Genomic DNA, 25,409 nt, shown 5'->3' on the forward strand with positions numbered 1-25,409 from the left:
AACCCATGTGTTCTCCGAAGCACCAGCAGGAATTGTTCCTGAGGGCAGGGCCAGGAGTAAGGCCTGAGCATCACCTGGTGTGTCCGACCATCGCCCCCACTTCCAAATCAAAAGACAAAGACCTTCTCCTGCCCAGCCCAAGATGAGCTAATTGCTCACAATATTTACTCCTGCATCTGCTCATGAGAGACCTTGGTGTGTTGACCTTCAAGCCCGTGAGTCCCCAGTGCAAAGGGAGCCCTTATCTTCTAGGACAGAAAAGGAGTCTTTTCCCTTGGCCCTCTGATTTCCTCTCTCTCTTTGCATTTTGGGTCACACCCAGCAATACTCAGGGGTAACTTCTGGCTCTGCACTCAGAGTTACTCCTGGAAGTGTTTGGGGGACCATATAGGATGCTGGAGATAGAACCTAGACCCGCATGTTCTCTCTTGCATGTCTCTCTCCCTCTCTCACTCCCTTTTTCTCCCTCTCTCTCTACCTGTTCATCTTCCTCTTCCTCTCTCTCTCTCTCTCTCTCTCTCTCTCTCTCTCTCTCTCTCTCTCTCTCTCTCTCTCTCTCTCTCTCTCTCCTTTCTCAGATCTTTTAGATAAAACTTGTCTTTACTTTAAAAGAACAATGATATGTGGGGCCGGAGAGATACTTCAGTGGGGAGGCACTTGCCTGACATGCAGCTGGAATAGGTTTGATCCCCGGTACACTGTAGGGTCCCTCGAGTCAGCACTGAACACTGCCATGTATGGACCTCAAACAAAATTAATAATAATAAGATCTGTTTTTCTGCAGGCCGCACATAACAACGCTAAGGGATCACTCCTGGCCAGGCACTGGGAACCCTCTGAGATACCAGGGATAGAACCCGAGTTGGCTGTGTGCAAGGCAGTCTCTAAAATAATCAAGCCACCAGGAGGGTAAGAGGGGAATGGTGGGTGGTGACAAGCTGGGAGAAGAAGTCTTTAGGGAGTGTTGGTATACAACATCCCATAATCTCAGGCCTAGCTAGGCCTGGATGTAAACATCCTTTTCTGTTACTGTTACTGTTACTTTAACTGACTTTGATACTGTTTCCGTTGGCTAAGTTAATTTGCATATTCTGCCTATGTGGCCGAATATCATTGGTTAGTACATCAACCTACTAAATAAAAGGGGGTTGAACAGGCTGCTCTCCTGCAGGCCATAACTCAAAAAACCTCCGGAAACAGTCATGTGATCCTCCCCCAAAAAGTATATTTCTTCTGCCAGTGAAATGCCTCGGACTGTCAAGTAAAACTGCAACATTGTTGCAACATATGGCACCCAATGTGGGAAGACTTTTGATTCCAGAGACCTAAAACATTTGGGCATCCAACGCAGCTTCTTACAGCAATGCATTGGGACTGTGAGCTGGGCTACAACTTCGTGCTGCCCGGGGATGGATCTTTCCTCTCCACCCTGTCTCTCTGCACGGAAAATGGCAGTGGCAGCAACATCCACATGGCAGGAGCCACCTTCTAAGACTCCTAACCCAGAGGTATACGGTTTTTACACTTGGGGCTCCTAGGGAATCATGGGAAGTGGGTGTAACCGGCACGCCCTGGACCCAGATAAAGCAGGAGCTGTTGAATGCTAAATGGACCCTCTGCGCCAAAAGACTTTGATTCCAGAGACCTAACACATTTGGGCATCCAGCGCAGCTTCTTACAGCAATGCACTGGGACTGTGAGATGGGCTATGCAATTTCTGGCAGAATTTTCCCTGGACTTTATACGGAAATCCAAAACCTTAACATCTCTTAATTGTCAGCAATGTGAAATGGTTCCTTTTTAGCAGTTCTGACTTGGGGGGGAAACTCCAAATAATAATGGTGAGTTTTTTGTTGAAATAGTGAAGGTAATCAAAGTAGCAGCCATTTCTCTGGACTGTGAACTAAGCAACAGCCCCACGCCAGCCGAGAAGAGGAAATATTCCTTTTTCCCGGTTGTTTCCCATTTTCGGGGAGAAACGCGGCATGGCGTCCACAATACTATGAGGCACGGGAAGGGGGATGAGGTAAAAAAAAAAAAAGAAAGGAAAAGGAAAAAGGGAAAAAAAAGAGTTATGTACTTGGAGCAGTGGGGCTACATATCTCTTCATTCTCAGCAATGGAAAACTAATTATCAAATGCTTCCTTGGTAATAGGGTTCTCTTTCTTGGGGGAAAACTCCAACAACAATAATGAGTTTTGTGTTCAAATATGGAATGTAATCAAGGTAAAGAGAAAATGAAGTGAAATTCATCAGTTATGCTGTTGGGGGTGGGGAGCGGGGGCGGAAGGTATACTGGGGTTTTTGGTGGTGGGTTATGGGCACTGGTGAAGGGATGGGTGTTTGAATATTGTATAACTGAGACATAAGCCTGAGAACTCTGTAACTTTCTACATGGTGATTCAATAAAAAAAAAAAAACCTATAATATTAAAATAAATAAGTATAAAATAAAAAAAAGAAATGTAAAAAAAGAAAGGAAGGAAAGAAAAAGAGTAAGGGAATAAAGAAATATAGAGAGAAAGAAAGGAGAAATATAGATAAGGAAGAAGAAAAAAAGAAAGGGAGAAAGAAGAAATACAGAGAGAAAGAAAGAAAGGAAGTAAAGAAATAGGAAGGAAGAAGAAAAAGAGAAAGAGACAGAAAAGAAATAATTAAGGAAGGAAGAAGAAAGGGAGAAAGAAAAACTATAAAGGAAGAAGAAAAAGAGAAAGAAATGGAGAAAGAAATATAGATAAGGAAGGAAGAAGAAAAAGAAAGGGAGAAGGAAGAAATATAGATAGAAAGGAAGGAAGCAAAGAAAGGAAGGAAGAAGAAAAAGAGAAAGAAAGGAAAAAGAAATATACATAAGGAAGGAAGAAGAAAAAGAAAGAAAGAGAAAGAAAGATAGATTTGGAGAAAGAAAGATAGGCAGGAAGGAAGAAAGAACGAAAGAACGAAAGAAAGAAAGAAAGAAAGAAAGAAAGAAAGAAAGAAAGAAAGAAAGAAAGAAAGAAAGAAAGAAAGAAAGAAAGAAAGGGAAAAGAAGAAAAGGAGAAAGAAAGGGAGAAAAGAAATAAAGAATAAAGGAAGAAAAAGAAAAAGGGGCAATGGGCAATTCTGTAACTTCTCAGCAGGATGCTTATGTTGACACTTTGAAATCTCTAACAAAAGCAGCTGATCTGCCTTTAAAGGAACAGATAATAAGATGCCTCCTTGAGAGGATACAAAGGTATTGTCATTGGTTTAAGCCAAAAAATATAGAACAATTCAATCTAGATTTATGGATAAAAATAGGGAGAGAACTGTGTTATGCATAGAAAAATGGAGATTTGATCCCAGCAAAGGAATGGAGGGCGTACAATTGTATTGTTGCTGCCCTGAATTTTTCAGGTTGACTTTGAGTATGAGGAGCCTTCTCTTTCATCTTCTCATAAGTCTCTCTCCACTGATTCATCAACTCTTTAGTCTTCTCATACGGCTCTCTCCACTAATTCATCAAATTCTAAGGCAAATTACAGGGAAGCTCCTGTGCTAGAGGAGAAAAGTGGGGAAGAATCTTTGATATTGCCAAAATTTTGTGCTGAGCCAACAACATCTGTCTTGTCTGGTGAATCTTACCAAATTGATGATTCACCTGCCCAGTCTGAGTGTGACAGCGTCAAGTCAGACACAGAAAATTCAGTTTTAAAAGAGGATGTACACTCCCAAGAGTTGAGAAAAGTTCATGAAAAATTAGATAAATTATTTAGACAAATGAAGTACTTTGAGATGCACCTCCCTTCTGAAAGAAGGATAAAGCCTGCTGTACAGGGTATCACTGATCCTGACCCTTTGGCAGTTCCTTCCCCTCAATTATATAAGAATAGGGAAGAGGAATCTCTGTGTTGCCATTTGAAGCTTACTCCTGAGTTGCATTCTCTGGTGCAAAAATATGAAGCTCCTTTATATAAAGCAAAGTTGAGTCAGCAGCCCCCTCAGTTTATGACTCTTCCAGTTGTTTGTAATCCTGATATACAAAGAAAAAGACAGGCAGGGGAATATGAGCCTGTTCCTTTTAAGTATCTTTCCTTGCTTTAGCAAGCTGTGACCACCTATGGTGTTCCTTCTAACTATGTGCTAGCCCTTCTAGAAAATTTTGCAGAAGCTAATACTGCAATTCCGTTTGATTGGCAAATCTTGCAAAGGCAGTCTTAGAAAATTCTCAATATGTACAATTTAAATCCTGGTGGAGAGAATAGGTTGAGAAATGTGTGAGAATTAAAACACCAAAACAAGTTGATAACACTGTGAACCAGATTTTAGGCACTGGCAAGTGGGCTGTAGCAGAAGAACAAGTCTGTTTAGAGGCAAACATTTTAGAAGCTGTCAATAAGACCTGTCTAAAGGCATGGCGTTATCTTGAGGCCTCTGCAAAACATACTATGTCATTCACAAAAATCTTTCATGATTTTATTGCCAGACCCCAAGACTCTCTTGAAAAGGCTATACCTAATGAAGGCCTTTGTGAAATGCTTATGCTAACTTTAGCAGTGGAAAATGCTACAGCAGACTGCAAAAAGTCAATTCAAACTGCTAAGCTAATGGGAAAAAACTCTCTGGATGATTTTATTAATGTATGTAGGGAAGTGGGAACACCAACTCATCAGGCGCAAATTTTTAAAGGAAGAAGAAGAACTAGACAATTAATAGGGGGCGATCCTACTGAAATTATTGTACCATTGACTAATGAGCAGATTCAAAAGCTATGGGAAATTGATGAAGATTGGCAAGTTGCTTGCACTGATTATCTGGACAAAATTCATAACAACTTTCCAAAGCAAAAGATATTTCAATTTCTTAAATTTACTAATTGGATTTGGCCTAATATTATAAAGGCTGAACCTATTGAGTCCGCTGTTACATTCTTCATAGATGCTAGTAAAGAAGGAAAGGCTGCTTGTACTGATATGAAAAATGACAAGGTTTTACAAACTCCATATAAATCAGTTCAAAAGAATGAATTGCTTACATTTCTCTTTCACAAAATTATTCTGAACCAGTAAATATTGTAATGGACTCTCAATATGCATCTTGGACTGTTCACCTTGAATTTTTTGAATTGCTCTGATGAAATGACATCGGCGGAAAAACACTGGAAAACTCAGGATAGCTCAAGAAGAAATAAGTTCTAATAGAATTAAAAATGATTTAGATAAAACTAATAGGAGACTTGAGGTCCTTTACAGGGACCCAGTCTCTGGGAGTTGGATGCCAAGCCAGGTGGAAAGGTGGGGACGAGGTTTTGCTTTTATTTCAGCAAACAGAAACCACTTTTGGTGTCCTACTAAAGCTTCTCAGTGAATAATGCATAGCAAATGAAAACATTGCAGTATGGATTCCTTTTTCATGGATTTTTGCCGGCTTTGTAAAAACAGAAGCGCTTCTCTCTTTTTCTTTTTGGATCCAATTCTACAAGCAGGAGACAGGTTAGCTGGACTGAGAAACAGGGGAGAATCCCAATCAGCCGACAGGGAAATTTTTACCCTGGCGACAGCCCTTCCTTTCTCTGTCCATCAGTTTTTCTTCCCTGGTTCTTGGAGGGTCAGAATGAGGATCAGGTAGGTATGAATGCACATGCCTGTGCATGTGATTTTGTTGTCTTTCTGTATGTCTGTCTGTGTTCAGTGTTTAAATATTGAAGTCAGATTGAAATCAGAAGTGGCAATCCTACTCCAAAAAATTGTTAAAAGTTTGAGTGTTTTTTTGAGCTTATTAAGAGTTGTAAAATTAGAGCATGAAACCAAGGTGAAAACTGTTAAAGATTAATATAAAAGGTTCATGATTTAAAATATCTAAAGTATAAGAACTATTAAATGAGCTGTTAAAAGAGAATTGAAATAATTGTATATAAAATAGGTTCAAAGATATTGGTTAGAACAACAGCACAGCAGGTAGGGCATTTGCCTTGTACATGACTGACCCAGGTTCAATTCGAAGCACCCCATATGGTCCCCTGAGCACCACCAGGTGTGATTTCTGAGTAAAGAGCCAGGAGTAATCCGTAATCATTGCTGGGTGTGACCCGAAAAAGAAAAAAAAGAATTTGGGGAGCGAAGTAGAGGGAGGGAAACTGGGGACATTGGTGGTAGGAAATGTACACTGATGTAGGGATGGCTGTTGAAACCTAACCATGAACAACTTTGTAACTGTGTTTCTCAGAATGATTTAAATTTGTTTAAAAAGAAAAGATTTTGAGAGCGATGGAGGGGTAATAAAGTGAGTGAGGCACTTGCATTTCATGCAGCCACCATGCAGTCACCAGCACCCATAATGCCCCCCCAACCAAAGCCCTCTACGAGTGATCTCTGAGTGAAGATCCAGGAGTGACTAAATAAATAGGAGCTGGGATGATATGTACAGTGGGGAGGGCGTTTGTCTTGCATGTATATATCCATTTTGGGTCACCCAGTGATGCACAGGGGTCATTCCTGGCACTGACCGTGCAAGTGAAAGCAAACATACACAAATGGGACTACATCAACCAAGAAGCTTCTGCACTTCAAAAGAAACAGTGACCAAAATACAGAAGAGTCCACAGAATGGGAAAGAATATTTACCCAATATACATCTGACAAGGGATTAATATCCAGGACATACAAGACACTAGTAGAACTGTATAGAAAAACCTCCAACTGCATCAAAAAATGGGGAGAAGAAATGAACAGAAATGTCCTCAAAAAAGAAATACAAATGGCCAAAAGGCACATGAAAAAATGCTCCACATCGCTAGTCATCAGGGAGATGCAAATCAAAACAACATTGCGATATCATCTCACACCACAGAGACTGAAACACATTCAAAAGAACAAAAGAAACCAGTGCTGAGGTGGATGTGGGGAAAAAGGGATGCTCTTTCACTGATGGTGGGAATGTGGACTGCTCTAGCCTTTCTGGAAAACAATATGGACAGTCCTTCAAAACTAGAAATTGAGCTTCCATATGACCCCCGCAATACCACTTCTGGGAATATATCCCGAGGATGCAAAAAACCATAGTAGAAATGACAACTGTACCTATATATCTTGTGTGAATGTTCCCGTGGTCAGAGGCGCTGAGACTAGGAACCTGGAAGAAATGTATTTATTTCATTGAGGGTCTGGTTCTCTCTGACTGTGAGACAAAGGTAGAGAGCCCCATGATCTCCTTTTCTTGATCTTGGCACCTCTAAAGGGCACAATACAGTGATGTCACTAAAGGCATCAAAAGAAGTTACAGGAAGAATACTGAGGCAGTAGAATATGCATTATTCCCTTGCATCTGCAGGCCAGGAATCTTGGACTCCAAAAAGGAGATACAAAAACCAAGACTGAAACCTTTCTTGGGCTAAAAGCACTTGGATTTACATAACAAAGACAAAAGTGCCCCCCACCCACCTGAAATCTACACCAAAAGACTAGGCTGCACCAGAGCCAGCAATTTACAATATCAAAGGTCAGGCCTGCCTAACACAGGAGATCTGCATATCAAAGGCCAGCCAGGCTTCTGTGAGAGAAGGAAAACTGCTCTTTTCAATATACTGAAATTATTTTTCTCAAGGCAGCTTGAAGGGGGAAAATGTTCAGCTTCATCCAAACCAGTCAGGACACACAAGAAATCTCGCCCATTTTCATGGGTCTCTATGTTCCTGTCCATAGTACAGTACAGTCTACATGGGCTCGCTCTGATAGCTCAGTCCAGCCCCAACATATATATTCATTGCAGCATTGTTCACAATAGCCAAAATCTGGAAACAACCCGAGTGTCCTAAAAAGATGACTGGTTAAGGAAACTTTCGCATATCTACACAGTGGAATACTATGCAGCTGTTAGGAGAAATGAAGTCATGAAATTTCCTTATTAATGGATAGACATGGAGAGTCTCATGCTAAGTAAAAGAGTCAGAGAGAGGGACAGACATAGAAGGATTGCACTCATTGTGCAGAATAGAATAAAATGACATGAGGCTGACACCCAAGGACAGTAGATACAAGGGCCAGGAGGATTGCCCAGAGCTGGAAGACTGTTTCATGAGTGGAGGGGAAAAGACAGATGGAATAGAGAAGGGATCACTAAGAAAATGATGGCTAGAGGAACAAGTTAGGATAGGAGATGCATGCCAAAAGTAGATAATAGAACAAACATGATGACTTCTCAGTGTCTGTGTTGCAAGCCATAATGCCCAAAAGTAGAGAAAGAGAATGGGGAATATTGTCTGCCATGGAGACCGGGGGTGGGGGGTGGGAAAGGGGGGTATACCCGGGATATTGGTGGTGGGGAATGTGCACTGGTGGAGGGATGGGTGTTTGATCATCGTGAGATTGTAACCCAAAATTGAAAATTTGTAACAATCTCTCAGTGATTCAATAAAATAAAATTTAAAAAAAAAAAAGGATTTTAAGGGCTGGACCTATAGTACAGTGGATAGGGCATTGGCCTTGCACGCTTCCAAATCAAGATCAACCCCTGGTATTCCATATGGTTCCCCCAAGGAACCCCAGGAGTGACTCCTGAGTGCAAAGTGAGGAGTTAACCCTGCTGTTTGCTGGGTGTGACTCAAAATAAAGATAAAATAAAATTTATTTCAAGACTGAATGCCCTAAACAAACATGATGATCTCTTAGTACTTGTATTGCAAGCCAAAATGCAGAAAAGGAAAAGGAGAGAGAGAGCAAGAAGGAAAGTGTCTGCATGAAGGGAGGCTGGAGGTGGGATTGAGGTACTGGGGGATGGTGGGATGGCAACAGGGGACATGGTGGTGGGAAATGTACACTGGTCGAGGGATGGGTGCTGGATTATTCTACGACTGAAAGCTAATAATGAACAAATTGTAATGGTCTTGCTCACGGATATTCAATTACAAATTTTATAAAAGTTATGTGGAGTTCATGCCTGCTTTATTCTGCTTCATCAGTGGCTATTAAAGTAACAGTGCTCCTACATAAAAATCATTTTCAGAGCCAGGGTGATAGTACAGTGGCTGGAGTACTTGCCAACAGATGAGCGAGGTTTGATCCCTAGGCTCCCCTATGGTATCCCAAGCAGTGCCAGGAGTGATTCCTGAGCACAGAGGAGAAGAGTAAGCCGTGAGCACTGCCAAAGTGGTCCATGACATATCCCTTGCATGTGGCTGACTCAGGTTTCATTTGCCGCATCCCATAGGGTCTCTGAGCACCACCAGCTATGTCCCTCTCTAGAAATGGTTCCCATAGCACTGAAAATCAAAGTAAAATTTAATCATACAATACATACATTTGGAGGTGGAAGATTGTGAATAAGACAAATTCCTACTTGGATATGACCTAGGGGATTCCCTACCATTTCCATGCCAAAATGCCAATGTATTTTCCTGAAAAATCGCAACTGTAGAATTACCCTTCTTACATTAGTCATGTTCTGTTTGGAGAAAACTACCATTATGTTTTCAATTTCCAACCTTCCTGGTAGTTATCTACACATGGAAACAGAATTATACCAAAATTTCACAATTCTTTCTTCTGGAATTATCAAAGGAACGAGAATTGCAGTCCCACATCTTGAGCTGCTCCTATCCATGTATCTGGTCATGGTCTTAAGGAACCTGCTCATCATCCTGGCCATCAGTCAAGACCCCCGCTTCCACAACCCCATGTACTTCTTGCTCTCTGACCTGTCCTTGGTGGACATCTGCTTCATCTCCACCACCATCCCCAAATACTATAGAACATCCAGACAAAAATCCAAGGGCTGCATCACTAGAAGCATTTTTCTCATCTTCTTGCCATACTGGACAACCTCCTCTGACCGTGAGGGCTGATGACCACTTTGTGGTCACTACCATACCCTGCACTACACAGTCGTCATGAACCCCAGCTCTGTGGGATCACGTGCGCCCTGAACTCCATACTGCAAAGTTTTATGGTACTCCGATTGTCCTTCTCTATGGTCCTGGAAATCCCCCTTTATCTCTGAAACTAATCAAGTGGCTTCAGAGGCTTGTTCCCACACTCTCTTGAATGACATCCTGCTGTATGCCACCATCAGGGTGCTGGGCGGTGGATACCTCACGGGCAACCTTTACTCTTACACTAAGGTCGTTTCCTCCATCCACGGCATGGCCAGGCTCAGGGCAATCCCAAGAATCCCGTAACTTTCTGAGCAAAAGGCCAGGGGTGTTACCTTAGCACTGCTGGGTGTAACCTAAAAGAAAACAGTTTGTTACACTGAGTTCCTCTGGCTGTTACCAGATTAAAAAGTGCTGCAAGTTCTCACCTCCAGCAACCCAGATCCAGCAGAGTCTGGACTTCCCAAAAAACAGAAAGAGCAGCATCTCGAACAAAGTGCAAGATGGGGTCATTTAACATCCCAGGATCACCCATCTCTAGGCACAACAGGAATTGGAAAAGAGCAGGGACTGGGGAGATAAGCCAGCGGAGGAGAGCACTGGCCAGGCAGGCAACCATTCTAAGCTAGATCCCCGGTACCCAAAGGGTTCCGTGAACACTGTGATGAGAGACCCCTAAGAATCTCCGGGTGTGGGTCGCCCACAAGCCCTGAAAAAAAAAAAAAAAACCCTCAAAGTTGTTTTCAGAAACCTCTGGGAATGGTAGTTCAGTGGTTAGGGAACATGCCCTATGCGTGGCTGACCCCAATTTAATCCCTGGCATCCCATATAGGCCCTCCATCCACCAGGAGTGATCAGTGAGCCTCAAGCCAGGAGTTAGCCCTGGAAACAGTAGGTGTGCAACGCCCTCACCCCCAAATAAGAAACCCCAGTACTAAATGACTTGCGTCAGTCTGCTCCACCCTAATCAGAGGGTCTGGGCTCAGGTTTAACCAGGCCTCCCTCCCCCACAAACCTATATGGAACTCAATGTGGCCATTATTTCACTGCAACTCACCTGAGTTAGTCAACACCCAGGAAAAACTGAAAAGGGTTTATCCCAGTTCCAAGGACAACATAGAATACAGGACAGGCAGCAAGTTCTTTGGTGGAGACTGACAGAGAAAGTGGTGGCTCTGTGCCAGGCCAGCACCCTCCCCACTGTTTTCTCTTTCAGTGAAGAAACTCCTACCACAATTGCCAAGAGAACAAGTTGTCCCCATGGCACAGCAACCCACTCCATTTCTCAAACATGGAACCTTCACTTCTTTCACACACATAGCACAATGACGGGGTCTCTCGAGCTCTAGAGGGAGGGAGATTCTCTTCTCCCATATCCAGGGTCGGGAAAATAAATCAAGAAGCTTCCCCTGGGAAATGAAAACACTGACATTCATCACGAACGGACATTTATTGTAGAGTCACTAATGTCTCTAAATGTTCACACAATAGGGTAAGCAGATGCACAGGTCTAAGCAGCTAGGAGCATTATTGTCCAATTGACCAGTCACCAATCTTTACTATAGACCTAAGCTCATGTGACACTGGTATACCAGTGATTTGTGATTGAAGAAAAACGATCTTCTTCAAAGCCCAGAGCTGTGAGGAGATTCCACTCTGGGTGTTGAATCAACACAAATCCCTGCACACGTCTGTCTGCCTCTGCTGCAAACCTCAAATATAATTCCCCACTCTTTGTCTGGGTCCCGTGGCAGAACATCATACTGGCCTCTCATTGCTGATTTTACTCGGCTGAGCCACAGGCATCTTCACTCGGGTCAGTGCTAGCCTTGCCTCCATCAGTGTCACCAGAGCAGTAAGACAGTAGGCAGGGAGCCCAGCTTGCATGCAGACAATCCAGGTTTGATATGCAACACCCCAAACAATCCCCAAGCACTCACTGGCATGGAAATCTCAGCCACTAACTGCAGTATAGAAACTGGGGAAAGAGGGGAGGAGCAGGTAAGACAGAGGGGAGGCAATTATCTTGCAAGAGGCCAAACCAAATTCCTCTCTACCATCCCATATGGGCACTAGGACCCTACAGGGGTAATCCCCGATCACAGAGCCTGGAATCAGCCCTGAGCACCACAGTTTGAGGCCCAAAAGACACAATCATCATCATCATCATCATCATCATCATCATCATCATCATTATCATCATCATCAATAAGCCCAAAATCATCATCATCATCATCATCATCAATAAGCCCAAGCTCACCATTTACTAGAGCAGGTCGGTAGTCAGGGCACAGCGGATCTGGTCATATGAAGAAGCTATGTCGGGAAGTTTCCAGACTTGCTGCAAGAAAAATAACGAGGATGTTAGATGACGGCAGATTCACTCCAGAGTGGGTGGGTTCTTCAGAACAGATCTGCAGACAAAATTCAGAAGCCTAAAAGTTCATGAGTTTTGGGCTGGAGCAATAGCACAGTGGCTAGGGTGTTTGCCTTGCACGCAACCAGCCCGGATTCAATTCCAAGCAACCCTTATGTTCCCCCCCCAAAAAAAAACCACCGGAGTAATTCCTAAGTGCAATACCAGGATAATTCCTGTGCATCAACAGGTGTGACCCTACAAGCAAAAAGAATAAAAAGTTCATGAGGCCTGTGCAACAGTAGAATGAGGAGGGCTTGGCCACCAGTTTGATTCCCACATTCTATAGGTCACCTGAGCACCACCAGGAGTAATTCCTGAGTACAGAGCCAGGAATAACCTCTGAGCATTACCAGGTGTGGCCCAAACAAAAGGAAACAAACCAAAAAAAGTTGTTCACTCTTAGGTACCAGAAAGCAGGTCAAAGGAATTGTCTTGCAGACAAATGAGGCGGTTCGATTACCATCACCCCACTGGGTCCCATATCCCTGCCAGAAGTGATCCTGGACTAGAGAGTCAGGGAGATGGTCTCAGCATTGCTGGGTGTGACCTCCCTCCTGTAAAATAGGAAAGTTCCTTAAGGGAATAGAGCAATTGCACAGTGGATAGGGTGTTTTTTTGCCTTGCATGCGGCTGCCCCAGGTTTAATCCCCAGCATCCCAAATAGACCCCTAGCACTGCAAGGAGTAATTTCTGAGTAATACTCTTAGGGTGCGGATCGATGTCTTCCTATAATGACAAAGAGACTCCAGAGACTGCAAACAGCAAGCAGGGTTTATTGTAAGACTGGTTAGCCAGGCTCCAGCCGCCTACGTGGACACGCAGGTCCAGCAGGATGGGCAAAAGACCCCGAGCTTCTCCAAAGGAGATCTTATATAGGCCTTCCCTGGCCATTACAGCCGAGTCTTTTCATAGCCAATAGATTTGTAATGTTATAAACTTTCTTAACCAATCCATTTAAAAGGACATCACTCCTTAGCCTATGGTTTTAGAGATCAGTATTCCCACCAATATTCAGGAATGTCCCGGTTCTGGGGGCAGTCCTCGGTCTTGTGATATGGGTTTTGTGATATGGGTCTGGTTATCTGGCCTGACCACCACCCTTCTGGCTGAATTCCTTGCTCAGGGACAGAAAATCAAGTTATTCTGCCATGCGGGCTCATGTAAAAAAGAGTCTTGAGAAAGCTAAATTGATTCCTGTGGTCTGTTTTGGGCCAGTTCCTCACATTCCTCCCTTTCCCTGCTATATAGTGAGGAATCTTTCACTATGCCCAGCCTCTAGACTGAAGAATACCCTTCCCTGGGCACTGCGGGGGTCAGAGGCTGGTATTGCTGTCTCAGAACCAGCAGTTGGACTGCATTAATGAGATCCCTAAAAAACGCTACTAGCTCATTCTGGTTTCAAGGGGTCCATGGTCAGGAACAAAAGGCAGGGGTACTAGGGGTCCCAGGTGGGATGGGATCAGGGTAAACAAGTTGACTTTCCCAGTTTCCTTTCTATTACAAGATACCTGTAGGATCATCTTTGCCATAAAACACAATTCAGAAGTACTGGAATTGGCAAGGTAGGAGGGGAACAAGCAAGGGGTTACATACAAGCAAGCCAAGTATTGTTGGGGCCGGTATAGGGGTTCTTCTAGCTAACCTGTAGTATAGATGCTGGGAAGCCACTGTATAGTTCTAGTTACAATAGGCTCAATAGGTCCCTGATCCAACACACATCCCAGCATGGGTCATAACGGGCAAAGACCAAGGTTAATTTTACATGCCTCGATATCAAAAACTACCCAGTGCCAAAACTGGGGCAGTTAAGGAGCTCGCTTTACAGCTTTCGCTACGAGCATACGGAAACAGAGAATAACCCATGCCCTTCCCATGGTTCCTTTAAGTCACTTTCATCAGTCTTATCTTGAGGGGGTCGTCTCCCATTGTCTGGACATGCCACTAGTCGATGTCATTTTGATTCCAAGTGGGGAGGCAGCTTTTTGATTCCATCCTCCTTCAGAGCAGTTGGTGTGTTCGGGATCAGTGTGAGGACCTCTCCAATGAGGTTCGTGGGTGGCAGTCTTATGTCACCTGACTCAAACCAGATCTCCCAATGCATATGGTTGAGGAGTTTACTCTGGCAGTGTGCTCCAAGCCCTGCATGGAGCTGGGCCTTGATACCTGTAAATGCTAGTAATAACTGGAAGAGAGAGAGCATACATTCTGGCCTACACTTCCATTTCAAAGCGAAGTTGGAATAGTGGCAGTTGACCCAAAAGAATTTCAAAGAGAACAGAGTTCCTCCGTTAATGGGGTTCACACTCACAACAGGGCAGTTGGGATTTTCAAGGTGGGATGGGCTTCTTAATCTATCTACTTCGAATTCCCCCAGAGATTCCACCACCTTTAATCCTTTAAGGGAAAATGGTTGGAGGTCCATCTTCTGGAACTGCTTCTTGCTGACACAGGGATGCTGATGAACCCTGCCTGCACAAGGGGTGAAATCTCAAGCTGCCTTAGTTTTTAGTGGGCCCCAGGCAATGAATTTGAAAAATCACATCCGTTAGTCTAAGAAATGCTACTTCGAAATGCCCAAATCTTGGAGGCAGAAGAACAAATGACAAATGGTCAAGCGCTCAGAGTACAAGAACAAATTATCAATGACATAGGACGTACTTTACTTTCTTAGTCTAGGGGTCTGTAATTGTCAGTGTCCCTTTGGCAACCTTGCTCCAATACCTATTCTTCCTCCTCTTCTGCAGGGTGTTCTGGCTTAGGGGAGCTATTCTGTAATGGGCTATTAACCCCATGATGAAACAAGAATTGAGAGCTGTTATGTACTAACTAAGAGTGAAGACTTAGAACCAATTTAGATCACCACTCTCAGGTCTTTAATCAATTTACAGGTTGGGGAAGCAATTGATACTTTAAGCTGAAGTTCCCCCACTTTGGTAAAGCTCTGGCTCCTGCTTTTCTGGCCAGACTGGTGACAGCATGCACAACATTTGAGTATCTTTATAGACTAGACAGCTTACTTACTAAATTACCCAATTATTCAATCACCTTTGCATAACTAGAATCTGATTCTCACAAAAGAGGCAAATTACAGAAGCATGGTTTTCTCTCCTCCTCCATTTTAAATTTGCCAGACAGCTTAACAAATCTGGCTTGCTCTTTTGCATAAACATAGCAAGTTTGGAGAACTCTCCACTTGGGGTACCCCATTACTTACTGAGAAGTCCTAGGCACTAGCAAAGACAGAGCAGGAAACACACCAATAACAGCATTTAATGTCCTTAACTCACATCAGGGATAACCCAGGCTTGGCCATAAGATGTTAAGATCAGGGGGCTGGAGCGATAGCACAGCGAGTAGGGCGTTTGCCTTGCATGCGGCCGACCCGGGATTAGAATCCCAGCATCCCATATGGTCCCCTGAGCACCGCCAGGAGTAATTCCTGAGTGTAGAACCAGGAGTAACCCCTGTGCATCACTGGGTGTGACCCAAAAAGCAAAAAAAAAAAGAAAAAGAAAAAGAAAAAAAAATGTGAAGATCAGGTCCCATGAGGAACTTAAAGGTAGAGCCTTCAGGTAGAACAAAATTTGGCCTCAGGCCTCTCCCCCTCCATAGCAGTGTCCTGCAGTCAGGAGCTCATCCCATACAAGGAGGGTGGGGCTCAGGCTGAGTCAGTCATTGCAGATTTCCAGCTTCCTCATTTTCCCTGGCACAGACCATGTCCAATCCTTCCTTGAGCCAGCCTGCCTTCAGGGTCTCCCTGAGGTTAGTAGAGTACTTGAAACAATAACTGTTAAATACCTGCTCCAGTCATTTAGACCAATCCTCTGACTCCTTCCCTGAAGGAGGGTTTTTGGGGTCCCATAGCTGGTTTTCCTGTCTGCTCCAGGATAGGCCCTATTGCAGAGAGGAAAAAGTCTTGTCTGAGTTTATGCAAACATAATACCTTTATGTTTCATGGCACTGAGGGGAGAAAAGCAAACCTTTCCCTTACTCACAATGAGATCTATCCATTTACTATGGGTCCTAGTCAAATGAATGTTCTGTAGAGATATACAGTTTAAGAACATCAGATCTAACTTATTTAGTCCCAAATTAAAAGCCTTGATTTTCAATTATCTAAGAGCACTGTAACAGGAGTCTTATACTAGAACTATTCTTCAGATCATTTAAGGAGTTTCTTATTAACAGTATAGTTTAATTACAGTCTTCTTTCTTAAAACACAACCTCAAACCTACACACATATTTCTTCATATACTCAAGCCTTCTACACATTCCTTTACATTCATTCTGTCCTGTTCCTCAAAACCAGTTTCACTTTTACAGGATTCCTTTCTCCTTTTCCCCCCCCCACTAATGGTATCTCCATCCATCATCCTTTTAACTTAGAATACACACTTACATCCCTTCCTTGTTGTTATATCTCTCCGGTTTTAACCTTATTTTTATTGAACTTAATATAGTTAGATCTACCAAGAAATTTGGAAAAAAGTTGCTAATCATTATTTCAGTTACCATGACTAAGCTATACTCTGCAGTAATCTTTTAAAAGCATTACATCAATCCCATAGATATTCAAAAGGTTCATAAATATCTTATAACATAGGTTCCCAAATTCTTAAAATACTCACAAGATTCATATATTTCATTAACCTACATATTCCTTCAACCTTTGCCCACTTCATCACTTCCAGTGGACTGCATTTTGTATTTTATTTTCTTTTAAATGATTCTAACCTCAGTTTTTACTCTCTTTCCAGTACACAATTCAAATAGTCACATATGCAGTTTAAACTTGTATTTTAAAACAATCCTTGAAAATCACAAAAATATAAAGGGAACAAAATTTTTAATCATCTATATTTTTCTTAGTATGAAGGTCAAATATTCCTTTTCATAACTTTTGAGACAAAATTCTGCCAGAATGCTTTAAAACTTAAATTCTTTCTTGCCACAAACACACACACACATATATATATACATATATACATATTTTGGATATTCCCAATTAAAAAAACATTCAAAACTTTTAACACTTAGATATTAACTTCCTAACTTCAAGCCTGGAATCAGCATAACATTGTGATAAGTCACCATTCTCAGCTCTCACTTGCCTCTGCTGAGAAGGGGAAGGGGTGGGGGGGGCAGCCCCTTGGATTCACAAGAAAGCCTAATATCTTTAAACTCTGATAGGATAAAAGTTTTGCAACCAATTTTATAACTTTAGCAACTCACATTTTAAACTCATTACTCTTTAAACTTGTTTTAGTATACCACAATAATTTCTACTCACATTCTGATAATATAATACAAATACAAACAAATATATATGCATTAACACACTAGCATAACAAAACCCTTAAACCATCATTTCTTATGAAGCATAGGAAAACCTTCTTTGGCTTAAGTTCAATAGTTCTTATACCTTAGTTATTTCAAATCATGAGCTTTCTAACTTAAACAATTCCACAATACAAACATGCTTTTGACATAGAAAGAGCCCTTTAGGTTTTTGTTTTTTTTTTTTTACCAAACCTTGATATTAGCATAGAAAAAAATACTTGGACTGTCAATGTTTATGGAAACATAAGAAAACGTTTATTTTGATGGCTTCTGTACCTCCGTTGCTCGTAAAACAGCTAAATTCCTCATAAAAATTGGCTGAGGCTTGAAAGATAAAGCCTTATATTCTCTGAACTCTTATTTCACTTTAGTTTTAGGCACTACTTCTGCAGTTCTTCCTAGATAATACAGATTCTGAATTTCAGAAGAATTACAACTCTTAATAGCCATTAATGTTCTTCCAGTAAGAAATCTAGATTGAGAATTTTGCTTTCTTTCTAGGCTCAACATTCTGATAAGAAATCTTTGTTTAAACCTGGTCTAACACGTTCCAAAATCACATAGATCCTTTAAATTGCTGAACTGCATATCCCTCTGATTTCTTGAGACAAACCTGCTTTCCCCAGGCCTAATTTTTACTACTGATTTTCACTCTGGCTCCAGCACTCAAGTGTTGCACATAGAGAGACAGACAACAGACAATGAACTGACTAAAAACACCACTACATGTGCACACATCTGGAGTTGATCGAACCGATCTGACCCTTCAAAATTGGCAGAAAAAAAACCTGATAGACTGAGAAAGGAAGGAACAAGTCCCCAAAGGCAAAGTTAAGCCCTGTGGGCAGATTGGGAACATTGCCAAAAGAGAAAAATGAAAGTAACTTCATTAAACTGTTCAGCTGTTGGGTTCAGATGCCTCGGCTATGACGCCATTCATCCCTCCCCTCCCCCATTTCCCACTCCCAGAATCCACCCTCACCTGTTCCCGATTGCTTCTTCCTGGCCACCTGGTCTATTTCCTAGGCCGTCTTTGCCCTCCCGGCAATACTTCTGGGTCTGGAATCTGCCTTATCGCTCCTCCCCAGGAGCTGGCGGCCCCGCGGGTCCAGAGGCCACGCGGCAGAGTTCAAAGGGCCAAGACCCAGTTCAGCGCTGGGGCCTCTTCGGCTGGAGTTATCTACCCGCCCTCAACGCCTATGCTCTACCTCTGATTGGTTGAAGGTGAGGGCCGGTGAAATTAAAAGGGCCAATCAGATACATATTAGATCACGTGGCGCCCCACCTTTCCGCTTTCACAGCCTCACATCCTTCCAGGTCCTTGCAGATAACAGGTAGAATAAAGGTTTAAGGAGGAATGCTTAAGGCATGAAGCATAAGGTCCTGGAAAACATCCAAACAGGCTCTCCTAAATGCTGGTGAATTCCCACACCACAGCCAGGGGGCCTTTCCCTTTGTTGGACACGGAGAGGGCAGGAGCAACTCCATCATGCCTGGCTCCTGCTTCACATTTTGTTTTACTTAAACCTTTTTGTTTTTCTTAAAACCCGCTTCCTCTGCCCACCCCTATCCCCTATTCCACCTGCCATCTGTAAGGGAAGGACAACTGGGCTGAAAACTCAGCCTTGTCAAATAGTTTCACAAGCGCTATTCACTGAGTATCGAAGCCACCCAGACACAAGCAGGGTGGGTAGCTGCCAGAATGTTCTGAAAACATGTCTAGATCACCGATCTGTAACTGCTTGTTTGTACTACTTGAAAGTATTTTTTCTTCTGAATTATAAAACTTGCATTTTCACTTATTCTTTTGTTAAACTTCATACGTGCAGGCTATGATGTAAGCACTGAGTATAAAATTTGCGGCTTTTCCCTTGTTTGGGGTCTTACTTGCTCCTGTGTGCCTAGAAGCTTGACCCCAGCTGTATTTCTATTGTTCATCTATTTGCTCGATCGGGCACCAGTACATCTCCATTGTGAGACTTGTTGTTACTGTTTTTGGAATATCGAATATACCACGGGAAGCTTGCCAGGCTCTGCTGTGCAGGCGGGATACTCTCAGTAGCTTGCCGGCCTCTCTGAGAGGAACTTAGGAATCAAACGAGGGTCGGCTGCGTGCAAGGCAAACCCCCTACCCGCTCTGCTATCACTCTAGTCCCCAGCTAGCCAGCTTAATAAACTCTGATTGTGTGTTATATTACTGGATGAACTTTTTGTGTGGGTTCAGAGAGGGGGAAATTATCGATTTCAGAAACTAACACCTTGCACACAGCTAACCTGGGTTCGAGCCCTGGCTCAAGAACCTCCGCTCAAGAACCACACCAGGAGTGATCCATGAGCGCAGAACCAGGTATGGCCCCCCCCCAAAAAAAAAAACAAAATAAAATCTGAGTCCCTGTTCACTTAATCAGTGGCATCTGGGAAAATCTAGACATCCAGCCCATTAGGGAGAAAATCCCTCCAGCTCTGGTCTCCAAGTGCAAATGGGAATGTGAAAAATCAGTTTCCTCACATATTGTTCTAGGTTGGGAGCTGGGTCAAGTGGGAACCTAAGACACTTCTCAGAATTCTCTTGGGGAGAGGGGGGGTCACACTAGGCAGTGCTCAGGGTTTACTCCTAGCTCTGCTCTCAGGAATCACTCTAGGACCAAGGGTCTATATGGGATTCCATCCATCAAAACCAGGTTTGCTGCCTTCAGGGCAAGCACCCCTCTCCCCCAACTCACTATTACTCCAGCCCTGAATGTTAAATAACTGGGAGCAAAGGGTGGCTTGCAGAGAATACAGTACCACACTCCTCTTCACCATAAACCATCTTAGTAAACATGATTTCATCAGTATTGTACTACCCAAGAGTAGTACAAATGATAGGGCACTTGCCTTGCATGCATCTGACTCTGACTCAATCCCCAGCAGCCCCTAAGAACCCTGAGCAGTGTCAGGAGTAATTCTTGAGCACAAAGAGTGTGAGGAACTGGCCCAGAACAGACGTGAGGAATTAGTTTAGCTTTCTCAAGATTCTTTATACAGGAGCCCGCATTGCAGAAGAACTTCTTTTTCTGCCCCTGAGCAAGGAACTCAGATACAAATGCCCCAGTTTGCAAGTCAGACCAGATAACCAGATGTCTCTTAGATGCCTCCTACAAAACCCATGCCACTAGACCCATGACTGCCCTAAGACCCAGGACATTCCTAAACATTGACGCAAATGCTGATGTCTAAAACTATAGGCTAAGTAGTGATGTCCTTCTAAATGGATTGCTTGGGAAAATATGTATCATTACAAATCTATTGGCTATGAAATGTGTGGGCTCTGCTCTACCAGCCGGTGAAGGCCTATATAAGATCTCCTTTGAAGAAGCTCGGGGCCTTGCCTCGCACACGGACCTGCGTGTCACTGTGTGCATATGCACAACCCTGGCTAGCCAGCTTAATAAACTACGCGCTTGCTAATTGCATTCCTGTGTGGTCTTTGCCTGCGGTCGGAGATCCAGAACCGTGCCCTAACACAGGTATCGGGGATGATAGTATCGTGATTAGGGAACCTGCCCTACTCGTGGATGACCCCCAACTCAATCCACAGCAATACTCATGTGCATTAGCCAATAGCCAGGAAAAAGTGAAAGGATTATTAAAGTTCTGAGGGCTACATGGGATGCTCGAAAGGGAGCAAGTTCTTTGGTGGAGACCCACAGAGAACAGAGGCTGGGGACTCTGCCGTTTGGTTTGGGGTCACATCCAGTTGCTCAAGGGAGGCCTATGAAATGCCAGGGATCGAACCTGAGGTGGCCATGTGCCAGGCCAGCACCAACCCTGCTGCACTGTCTCTCCCACCAAGAAACTCCTACCACGCTTGCCAAGAGAGCAAGTCGTCCCCCTGGCACAGGGACCAACTCCATTTCTCACACAGGCAAACTTTGCAGCGCTCAATACACACAGCACAATGAAGGGGTCTCTCTAGCTCTGGAGGGAGGGAGATTCTCTTCTCCCATATCCGGGGCAGGAGAATAAACCAAGATGCTTCCCCTGGGAAATGAAAACACTGACATTCTTTATCAATGAACATTTATTGCAGAGTCAGTAACGACTCTAAACATTGACACAGTTGGGTAAGGAGATGCACAGGTCTAAGCGGTTAAGAGGATTAATGTCCAACAGACCAGCCACTGATGTTTACCTTATTTGCCAAGCTAATGTGACATTGATGTAACAGAGACTCTATATGAAGAAAAACAAGCTTCTTCAAAGCTGAGATCTGCAAAGGGATCCCACTCAGTGTGTGATGAACACCAAGCCTGCATTGAGGTCGGCCAAGCTGCGGGTATTGTCACTTGGTCAGGGCCAGCTTTGCCTCTCTCAGTGGAACCGGAGCAATAACACAGTATGCAGGAAGCCCAGCTTGTAACCTTCCTTCCTTCCTTCCTTCCTTCCTTCCTTCCTTCCTTCCTTCCTTCCTTCCTTCCTTCCTTCCTTCCTTCCTTCCTTCCTTCCTTCCTTCCTTCCTTCCTTCCTTCCTTCCTTCCTTCCTTCCTTCCTTCCTTCCTTCCTTCCTTCCTTCCTTCCTTCCTTCCTTCCTTCCTTCCTTCCTTCCTTCCTTCCTTCCTTCCTTCCTTCCTTCTAAAAAAATTGAATCACGGGTGTGGGGGAGGTGGTGGCTGGAGTGTTACCTCAGCAGGTAGGGAATTTTCCTTGCACAAGGCCAACCTGGGTTCAGTTCTCAGCATTCCATATGGTCCCCTGAGCACCGCCAGGGGTAATTTCTTAGTGCAGAGCCAGGAGTGATCCCTGGGCACCGGCGGGTGTGACCCGAGAAAAGCAAAAAAAAAAAAAAAAAGTTGAATCACTGAAGGGGAGCAATAGCATTGCAAGCAGGTATGGCATTTGCCTTGTAAATGGCCGACAATGGTTCAATTCCCAGCATCCCATATGGTCCCCTGAGCACTGCCCTACCTACTGTGCTACAGCCCCAACAGGAAACATTTGTAAATGGCTTGGTCACACAAAGCAAAGTCGGTTCAGAAGTTTTTTTTTTCTAAGAGCGAAGAGAACAACAACAAAAAATAGATGAAAATAACCTTGCCTTGCTCATTCCAGACCGGAATCAAACCCCTGTACACGCCGTTGTCCAGAGATCAATCTCTGGAACAACCTACTCGAAATCAAGGAGATTCAGCTATGTACCCCACAAAGGTCTGGAGGTGAGTTTTGAAACCTGGTCAGTCGCGTGAAAGACAAGCACCCCCAAGATTCTCCTACCGCTGCACCTATGAAAGCTGCGTGCTTGATTCTTAATTAGCCCATACTTAACATTGAAGCAAAGCCAAGGGTGGAAAATTCATAAGAGAAACGGGCCTGGGGAGGGACGGAGGCGCCCACAGCGCCATCTCGTGGCCTTGCACCAGAAATACCGCGGCTAAATTTTCCCACGAATAAGCTTGCCAGCCCTTTTCTTTGCTTCAATGTTAAGTACAGGGTCAGTAAGGATCAAGCAGGCTGCTGCTTGGGCCTATGCAACAGGAGCAAAGTGGTTAGAGCTCTTGCCTGCAATTTCAGGACCCTGGTTCTTTTGGCTCTCCATACAGTCCCACCATCATGCCGGAGTGATTCCCGAGTCAGAGCCAGGAGAACCACTGAGTATTGCTGGGTTTGTGTCCCGTAAACCATGAACAAACCAAATAAAAGCAAAACAGCTTCAGAGCCTTGAGGGTGTATTCCCTCACCTCAACTTGAGGTGTCTGAGCTGTATCTTGCTGTATTCATGCCTCTTCTTTTTGTAGTGGAGTGTTGGGGCACCCTCAGAATGTGGGGTGATGGCATGTGGGTTGACCGTACCAGGAAATCTTTCCAAAGGGCTGGGTTAGACAAAGCAAATTGGATTCATAACTCTTCTTGTTCAAAGAGAAGAGAACAACAACAAAATAATCTTGTCCTATTGTGGCTGACCAGATTTAATCCCCGGTATTCAATGTTCCCAGAACCGAGAGGGCCCACACCAACCCCCCCCAACATACTTCTGTGCCAGAGCTCTAGTAGACTGGGTAGGTCGTTTACCTTGCACGCAGCTGATCCAGGTTCAATCCCTGGCATTCCACAGGGTCCCCCAAGCACCACCAGGAGAGATTCCTGAGTGCAGAGCCTGGAGTAACCCTGAGCATCGCTGGGTGTGACCAAAAAGCAAAAAAGAAAAGAATCCTAGGCAGAAGTGATATATATAGAATTTCCAGGAAAGGAGATTGCCCCATCTTAGGCTCATTATTTCAGTGTTAATTAAACTTCTTGTTAACCCACCCCAACTTCCTCTGACGGCTGTTGCCTTCACCCTAGACAACTGGAGATGCTGGAGTTGAATGTGGCCTCTGCCACCTTCCTCCATGGAGAACAGAATATACAGGACTTCTCATGTGTCTAGGAGCCTCAAAACGCTCGGGACGGAAGATGGCATCCTCGGTGATGTGGGGTGCTGTGGTGTGGGGATGTGGGGTCTGGAGACCTTTTGAACTGAGTTGGTTGGAGACATCGTACTGCAGGAAGGCACAGCCTCTTCTGTGTCACCCTGTTCCCTCTCGGGCAGCTGGCTCTGGAGCACTGCTCACTGCATGTCCACACCTCTGATTTGGCTGGGTGATTCGGAGAGGGGGTGGTCAGAACAAGTATTGGGCAGTATCCGGCGTGTGGATGTGGCAGTGGGGGGACACACACAGCTCTGCCAGGGGCTCCCACTTCCTTCAGGAGTCCAACTTTGGTTACTACACTCAGTAACCCGCCCTGGGGCCCCAATTGCCAAGGGAAGCCGTCCACTGTTCTCGGCCAAACAGGAGGGAATCCAGTGGTCAACAAGGAGGTCCAGAAGCATCAGAGTTTTGGTGGGACAAGGCAGGAGGAAGTTTGGGGGGGGGAGGGGCTGTATCAACTGTCAGCTGGAAGTCCTTTCTATGAGGTGCAGAGGTGCTAAACTTTCAGCTAAACTTTGGCTGCATCCCCCAAGAGATGAAGGGAGATGTTTGGGGTCCCCCCAGGGGTTGAAGAAGAAAGAAGATTCCTCTTGTCTGCCTTCAGGCAGTTGCAGAAGAAAATATTAGGGCAACTAGAGGCCTTAGCACCATTAATGCCCCCATGGGGGCGTCCCTCTACCACTCCTCCCGCGATCCCCAAGACTCTCCACTACTACAGGGGACGGGCCCTAGCTGGAAGCCGAACTTCTGGTCAGGTCGAGGTGTCCTAAGCCAGCAGCTGCCACGTCAAGCAGTGGCAGGACACTTCCCTGGGCAGCGCTGAATTCCAGCAGGGTTTTGTTCTGCCCCTTCTGAAACTGTGGGGTGCGGGCAGAGCAGGTTGGGGCACGATACGCTGGAGCAGAGACCCCCCTGCTCCCTCCTGCTGCCCGCTCGACGGACCCAGCAGTCATCCTGGGGGCTAGGAGCACAGCCGCCGCTGTCTGGTTGAGGCCTAGCTCCTGGCCAGCGGCCCCCTGCAAGCACAGCGCTCAGCCCTGACCCCCCGTGGCCGTGTCCAGCCCTTTGGACTACTTCTGGCACAGGCAGGTGAAGGTCTACCAGGCGCCAGGCTCAGCAGGGATAGGAAGGTCAGCTGCACGCAGCTCACCCAAGCACTGTCCGCGTCCACTTAGGAGAACTGTGGGTGCATGGGCAGGAGTCAGGAGCATGTTGGCTGCCAGGGGCAGGGTGGCCAGCACCGATTGTTCTTCCCATTTGCATTTGTTTTCTTTCTTTTTTTTTTTTCCTTTTTGGTCACACCTGGGGATACACAGGAGTCACCCCTGGCTCTGCACTCAGGAATTACCCCTGGCGGTGCTTAGGCGACCATATGGGATGC

The 25,409-nt window shown here is 44.6% G+C and overlaps 1 pseudogene; it reads right to left on the reverse strand.

Moving 5' to 3' along the window:
• The window catches only part of LOC129398781 (olfactory receptor 7A10-like), a 56,067-nt pseudogene extending 37,307 nt beyond the window's left edge, over positions 1-18,760 (reverse strand).
• Positions 18,761-25,409: the final 6,649 nt, after the last annotated feature.

Source organism: Sorex araneus, chromosome 2 (genome assembly GCF_027595985.1).
Source record: "Sorex araneus isolate mSorAra2 chromosome 2, mSorAra2.pri, whole genome shotgun sequence".
NCBI lineage: Eukaryota > Metazoa > Chordata > Mammalia > Eulipotyphla > Soricidae > Sorex > Sorex araneus.